Source organism: Cryptomeria japonica, chromosome 7 (assembly GCF_030272615.1).
Source record: "Cryptomeria japonica chromosome 7, Sugi_1.0, whole genome shotgun sequence".
NCBI classification, from domain to species: Eukaryota; Viridiplantae; Streptophyta; class Pinopsida; order Cupressales; family Cupressaceae; genus Cryptomeria; species Cryptomeria japonica.
In genome coordinates, this window is record NC_081411.1 from 830,723,680 (window position 1) to 830,731,942 (window position 8,263).

The window sequence follows — 8,263 nt, forward strand, 5'->3', positions numbered from 1 at the left end:
AGGGGTTCATATTAAAGGCATTGGTTCTCAGTTTTCAATATCATGTGTGCAATTCATTAGTCTTGACAAATTGGAGTTTATACATCAAAATCTGAAGAATAATTTGTTTATAAATGTCAAAAGTTGTTATTTGTAATGTTTCGATCTTGAAGTGAAAATAAGTTAATCTTAGTAGTGTTTGTAGTTGGTGCCACAAGGTCATTGAGTTGGTGCTCAGATTGATGAGATTGTGCTTGTAAGGGTTGGTGCCCTCATATAAAAAGTTTGGTGGGTTGGTGCTCACATATAGGAAGTTTGGTGGGTTGGTGCCCTCAAAGAAATTGTAATCAGTTTACTTGTGAGGCTGGATTAGAATAGTAGATCCTAACAGCTTTTCTCACTGTGGTTTTTTCCATTCTGAGTTTTCCATGTATTTCATGTGTTAGTTCTTATGTGCGGTTGCATTGTTTTTTAGTTATGATTTTAAGTTGTTGAGTTAATCAAGAATATCTAAAGGATTTGAAAGTTTAATCTACTACTGATTCACCCCCCCCCCACTCTTAGTAGTAGCATTGTGTTCTACAATTGGTAATAGAGCCAGTGTTTGAAGAAGACCTAATCCGTCTAAACAGATCCTGTCAATAGAACACATGGCTAACTTGTAAGGGTCTTCATCTAATAAGGCACCTTTATTTGATAGCACTAACTATGGATTCTGGAGCATTAGAATGGAAAGCTATATTTCTTCTTTAGGGTTTGATGTATGGATGGCAGTAGAAAATGGTTATACTATGCCTAAACTTCCTTGAACTGATCCTGCAAAGAAAAAGGATTATGAAAACAATGCTAAAGTTAAAAATGCTATACTATGTGGTTTATCTAACATTGAGTTTGTCAAAGTTAAGCATTGTGTTCTACAAAACCTACCAATGGAAGATGCAATGTGGGAAGGTGTGGAGATCTTTGGGCATCCAAACTTTAAGTTGCTTGAGGAAAAGGCAACATCTTGGAGGGGAGGACTATCATGTCCTCAAATATTCTTTGATGATTTGTAGTAGGATATAAATTGTTTTTAAACACTATTTATTAAATATTAATATTAATAATATTAGATATTTTTATAAGGATATTAAATAAATTAATAATATTTAACATTTTAGTCTCTGGGAGGCCAACATGCCCCAAGACTATTATTTTCTTTTATGCCAACCTATTGCTAATATTTTGGGCTATTGCCTATATATGTGGTAGAGGCATTCAATTGCAGACATCTTGATGACTTGAAAGAATTCGCTTCATGCATGTTGAGCTTCTAAGACGCAACCCTCACAGACTCTTCACAATAGGACGAAACCCCAACCTTGTCTAGCAAATCACTCAATGTTGTTTACGAGCAATGATATCATTCCTGCTACCTACAAGATCGAGGAACAAGCAGTGAAGGATTGTGCATTCATAGAAGTTAATGTTGTTTGTAACTAGGGATATATAGGGTTCGGATTGCCTTAAGGCAACATTTGAACCCTTTTAGGCCTAGGCCCTAAAGGGTAACGTGACCCCAAGACTAGGCCCAACCCTATCTCTCACGCTATCCTAAATAACTCACGCCACAATAATATTGGTGCCAAAACTTAAAGGAGGCCGACTTGCAAACAAGGGTTAAAGGCGCATATAAATAAAGGACATTTCACAAGTCAAACACATCAATTCAATCTCAAGCAAAAGCGAATTAGCTCTGCTGCTAAGGTGCGAATTCTCAAGGAAGAGTGCGAACTTAATTCTTAAGGAAGGGTGCGAACTTATCTAGACTTGTGCGAAATTGTCCAAGAGGACATAGGGTATTTTGATGCAGTCTTGAAGCATGCAAAAGGTGCAGATCTGATATGTAAAGATCAGATTCAGAAAAGCAAGCTAAGTATTGTACTTATGATTTTAGAGGAGAATATATAATCTGACCTGTGGGTCTTTAATGCTGGGTTTTACCTCCTTGGAGGTTTTCCCATGGTATGTGTGTTTGTCTCATGTTTATTTACTTCATTTCTGATTTTACTGAATGTTGGCTTATTAAAATACTACAAATCTGATTACAATCTAGGGCATAATCAAACATATAAATCTGTTTAACGAACCTAGGGTATAAAATTACATGGTATCAGAGCTAAGGTGTTACTAACTTCTGATTTTAGCAAATCAATTGTTGCATATAGCTGTTGTTTGTTTTCAGATTAAAAATGTCAAGTTTGAAGGCTGAAGATAGACTTGAGGGAGCCATTGATTTTGTTGCTTGGAAAGTCCATATTCTATTGATCCTTGAAGAGAATGATCTACTGAAATTTGTAGAAGAAGAAAGGTTGTCTCCTCCAGAAGATGCTGAAGAGCTGAAACTGTTCAAGAAAGATTCCCTCAAGGCTAGAAGGATCATAATTGAGTCCGTCAAGAATCATCTTGTCACTGTCATATCAAAGTTTGTATCTGCCAGAGAAATGATCAAACACTTGGAAGAGATGTATGAAGTCAACAACCTCAGCAGGGCTCTTGCTCTAAGACAGCAGCTTCTTCACATGAAAATGAAAGAAGAAGACTCGATCATAGCCTACTTCATGAAGATCAATGAACTAAAGGACAAGCTAAGCACTCTTGATTGCCAAATCCCAGATAAAGATCTTGTTATGATTGCATTAAATGGTCTACCTGATGAATGGGAACCATTCATTCGTAGCATTGGTGGAAGAGCCGATCGTCCCAACTTTGAGCGTCTTCAATCTGATTGCGTCAAAGAGGAATCTTGAATTGAGGTAAGAGGAAAACTCAAGAACTCTCTCAAAGATAATCATGTTCTCTTAACTAAATCTAGGAAAGGTGGTCATTGGAAGAAAGAGAAGAAGCAAAGATTTTAGATCCTCCTCCTATGATCCAAGGAAAAAGTCAAGAGATTCCTCTCACATTCGTTGCTTCAGATGTGATAAGTATGGTCACTATGCCAGAGATTGTCATAATGACCCAAAGGAAAGGGAAGCCAATTTAAATGAAGTTGCCGAACAAAGTGAAGATTACCTTCTTATCTCTGCTCTATCCAGCAATGTTCCTACGGACAGCAATACGTGGATACTTGACAGTGGTGCCTCCAGACACATCTCAGGATTTCATGAGCATCTCTCAGATCTGATTGAAAAAGACACCAATCTTCATGTAGTAATCGGTGATGATGCTCGATACTCGGTAAAAGGTTCTGGCACTACCTCTTTAAAACTAGATTCTAGTATTTCCTTGCAACTCTGTGATATTCTCTTTGTGCCTGGCAAGGTTGAAAAACTCGGACTCGGCAATGACTCGACAAGCCCAAATTTTTTTAAAAATTCGGGACTCGCCAAAACTCGAGGAAAAAATCGGCAATACTCGGCAACTTTATCGAACATTTTGAAAATACAATTTTTTTTAAATATTATTCAAAAACACACATTTACACCAAATTTGTATAACATATATTGATTTCCATGATATATAAATCAAAGTTTGAGTTAAATACATAGCATAAACCAAAAAACAAGTGCAACATGTGAATTAGAGTATTGTATATGACAATATACATATTAAAACATATATAGGACATTTATATATTTTATTAATAGGACATTTATATATTTTATTTATATACTCTAATTCACATGTATTAGGATATTTATTAATACGTTTTAACTTTTAATATGTATATAATACCCACAGTAACATATATAGGACATTTATTAGGAGTACGACATTTATTAATACGTTCTAATATAGGACATTTTATATATTTTATTTGTATACGTATTATAATACCCACAGTAACATATATAGGACATTTATTAATAGGGTATTATATGCGTATGTTACCGTGGGTATTATATACGTATTATATATGACAAAAACAATGTCATATATAATCATTAAAACGTATTACAAAAAAAATGTCATATATAATCCTTCAAACCGAAACGTATTACCCAGTGGGCCAGTATATTAATACGTATATGAAATCGATATATAACCTGCAATCATGCCTGCAATATAGCCCTCGTCCCTTGGATTTTCGTCTGCAATCTTGCCCTAGTCGTGCGTTTTTTTCATGCGTCGTGCCTACAATCGCGTCGTGTTTTTTTCCTCTCATTGCGGCTTGAAATGAAACAAAATTGACCCCTTTTAGGTTTTTTCGACTTTAACACTTTCGTATTAATTTTCACACCATTTTTTTGCCCGCGTTTTGGCGATTATCAGCGATTTGTGCAGGATAAACTCGCCGCGATTTTTAATAAAACCCATCTGCGAGTATATCCGCGAGTGACTCGCGGCCAACTAGGGCTCACGAGTACTCACGGGTTTTCCATATACTCGCAAAGTTTTTCATCACTGGTACCTGGTATTAAAAGAAATCTTATTTCCATTTCTGCCTTAGAAGGTAAGGGTTTGCAAATAGCATTTTCTGAAGGGAAAGTACTTGCTTGGCCTAAGAAATCTAAATTCAAATCTGCTCGTATTATTGGAAATAGATGTGATAGTTTATATAAGCTTGCAGCTAATCCAATTCAAGCTCTCATTTATGAGACCCCTGAATCATGCGAGCTATGGCATAGAAGATTGGGTCACCTACACTTCCAAGCTCTTCCCACTCTCGGTAAAATGGTTAAAGGTATGCCTAAACTCAGTTTATCTCATGATGATGCTTGTAAAGGTTGTGCAATGGGTAAGAATGTAAAGAATCCTTTTCATAAGAGCGATAGTAGGGCTAAAGAAAGGTTAGAGCTTATTCATTCAGATTTATGTGGTCCTATGTCTATAGCATCTCCTAGCGGTTTCCTATATTATGTTATCTTCATAGATGATTTCTCTAGGAAAAAGCATGGATCTATTTTCTTAAATCTAAAGAGTCTGAAGAAGTCCTAAACAAATTTAAAGAATTCAAAGCCTTAGTTGAAAATACTATAGGAAATCGAATTAAATGTTTGAGGTCTAACAATGGAGGTGAATACACCTCAGGTAGTTTCTATGACTTTTGTGTTAACGCAGGAATTAAGAGGGAGTTATGTGTTCCCTACAATCCTCAGCAAAATGGAGTTGCTGAAAGAAAGAACAGGACCATTGTTGAAGCTGCAAGAGCCATGATCCATGATCAAGACTTGCAACCTTTTCTATGGGCAGAAGCATCCAAAACTGCAGTTTATATTCAAAATAGATGTCCTCATCACGCCCTAAAGGATGTGACGCCTGAAGAAGCCTTTTCAGGAATCAAACCTGACATCAGTCATCTAAGGATATTCGGAAGCCCTGTGTATGTTCATGTGCCTAAAGAAAAACGAACCAAGTTGGATCCATCTGGAAAGAAAGGCATCTTAGTGGGATACACCGAATCTTCCAAAGCCTTCAGGATCTACATTCCAAGTCAAAGGTATGTTGAGGTAAGTAGAGATGTAACTTTTGAAGAAGATATTGCTTTCAAAAGATCTAAAGGTTCATTAACCAACAATGATGATATGGTGATTGAAAATCAAGATTCAATAGTTGATGCTAACCTTGAGATACAGGAGAAGTCTACTGACCTTCCAGATCAGGAAGTTCAGAATGACCCATCAGAACCTATGCACTCTACTGATATACCTCAGGATATTGCGGTCTGCAAGAAGAGACCACTTTGGGTTAGAAACACAATTCAGGATGCTGAAGGGTTTGCTGCTCCCAAAGGAACCTTTAGAAATAGCAAGAGATTCCAAAATCACGCCAACTACATTTCTGTGATGTGCAATATCATTGAGTCTGAACCTCACAATATCGAAGAAGCTATGTCCCATCATGCTTGGAAATTAGCCATGGATGAAGAGTATGGGTCTATCATCAAGAATGATGTCTGGGACATTGTACCCAGACCCAAAGGTAAGTCTATTGTTTCCTCTAAATGGTTGTTTAAAATTAAACATAATGCTGATGGTAGTATTGAAAAATATAAAGCTAGGTTTGTAGCTCGTGGTTTTTCTCAAAAGGAAGGAATAGATTATGAAGAAACCTTTGCCCCTGTTGCTAGATATACTTCTATTAGATCTATAATAGCTATTGTTGCAGCCAAAGGTTGGGAGCTGCATCAAATGGACATTAAGACAGCCTTCCTCAATGGTGTCATTGAGGAGGAAGTCTATATTGAGCAACCAAAAGGTTATGTAATCCATAAAAGAGATTCTCATGTTTGCAGGTTGAAGAAAGCCTTATATGGGCTCAAACAGGCTCCTTGTGCTTGGTATGAAAGAATTGATAAGTACTTACTAAGTTTAGGATTTTGCAAGACTGATGTTGATGCTAACATTTACTTGAAAGTTTATAATGATGAGATGCTTATTTTAGTTTTGTATGTGGATGATTTATTTCTCACTGGTGAAAGCAAATTAATCATAAGATGTAAGAAGGAATTAGCCTCAGAATTTGAAATGAAGGACTTAGGTCTAATGCATTACTTCCTAGGGTTAGAAGTATGGCAAAGAGCTAATGAAATTTTTCTAAGTCAAGGAAAATATACTATTGATATTTTGAAAAGATTAGAATGATAGATTGTAAACCTATGCGTACCCTATGGAATCTAACTTAAAGAAGTTAAGTGTTTCTGCAGCTAACTCTGATTTTGCAGATCCCTCTGAGTACAGGCAGTTGATTGGCTCCCTGATGTACCTAGTCAATACTAGGCCAGATATCTGTTATGCTGTGAATGCTCTCAGTCAGTTCATGAGCTTACCTAAACTTGTTCACCTAGTTGCTGCCAAGCACATTCTAAGATACCTACGTGGCACGATTGGTTATGGGCTGAAGTATTCACTTAATACCCCAATCCTCTTGGAAGGCTACTCAGATTCAGATTGGGCGGGAAGTGTCAAGGACAAGAAAAGTACTTCAAGCATCTGCTTCAACTTGGGCTCTGCAGTGATCTCTTGGGCATGTAGAAAGCAATCTTCGGTAGCATTAAGCACTACAGAAGCTGAGTACATTGCCACATCTGTTGCATCCAGAGAAGCAGTGTGGCTTCGTAAGCTCCTTGTTGGCTTATTTGGTCAAGCTAGTGATCCTACCACCATTCATTGTGATAATCAAAGCTGTATAAAGATGTCCGTAAATCATGTATTCCATGATCGGTCCAAACATGTGGAAACACACTATCATTTCCTTCGGGACATGGTGCAAAGAGGCGCCATTCACTAAAGTACATTAGCACAGATGAACAGATTGCAGACATCCTTACCAAACCTTTATCCAGAGTGAAGTTCGAATACTTCAGAGACAAACTTGGTGTTGTGGAAAACGGAACCCTGATTGAGAGGGAGCTGCAATCTCAGTGACTCTATCTGCAACACTTTGAATCATCCTTTGCTTGTGTGCAAGAATGAATTATGTCCAATCTATGCTTGTGTGTGTAATGTCCCCATTTTGCGAGCATCAGAGTTTGTAAGAATTAGCCTATCATTTGACCCTCGTAGGCTAATAATTATTGATAGAGGGCCTCGTGTGGCAGTTACTTGGTGATTAGAGACATTACTCTTCAGCTGGATTCAGGTTTTGGCCTTTGCACAGGTTTTTTGACTCAGATTGGCACACTTACTATTTATAGTAAGTTACTATTTTGGGAGAGTCAGGGTTCCTATTAATAGAAAGACACCTGAGCAGAGCTTATTGGCAGTGTCGACCTTGATTGGGCCTTTGCAGCTATTTCTAGACTTAGTTCCACATACTTACTATTTATGGTAAGTCACTATTCGGGGTTTCTATTTTTAGACAGGCATCCAATCACATGGAGAACAGGGAGAGTCGACTCTTGGCTCAGACGGTTTAGCAATCAGACAAGTACATCAAGAGATATTAAAGTTTAAGTGACTTAAGTGATTTATTTAATATTTAAATATTATTATAAAGTTCTAAAGTAACTTTATAATAATAAAGTCACTTTAATATAATAAAGTGCGTTAAGTGAATAATTTAATGTGGGAATAAATCTTTTATCCCACATTGGCCAAGAAAGTGTTCGAGCTCTCATAAGAAAGAATAAAAAGGGACTTAAGAGCTCATTTTATATCATCCATCCAAAGAATTGATATTTGTTTGTTATGAACTTGGGAGAAGAAGCCAAGGGTTTCTGATTCAGTCAGCCATTGGAAAGCGACAATTCTTCAGTGTTGCAACCATTTGAGGTGGTGAAATATCCACTGAATTTGGCATTTCAGGAGAGCTTCATTCTGGAGTTCTATTTGGGCTTTAAAAAGAAGGGAAGACATCTAGG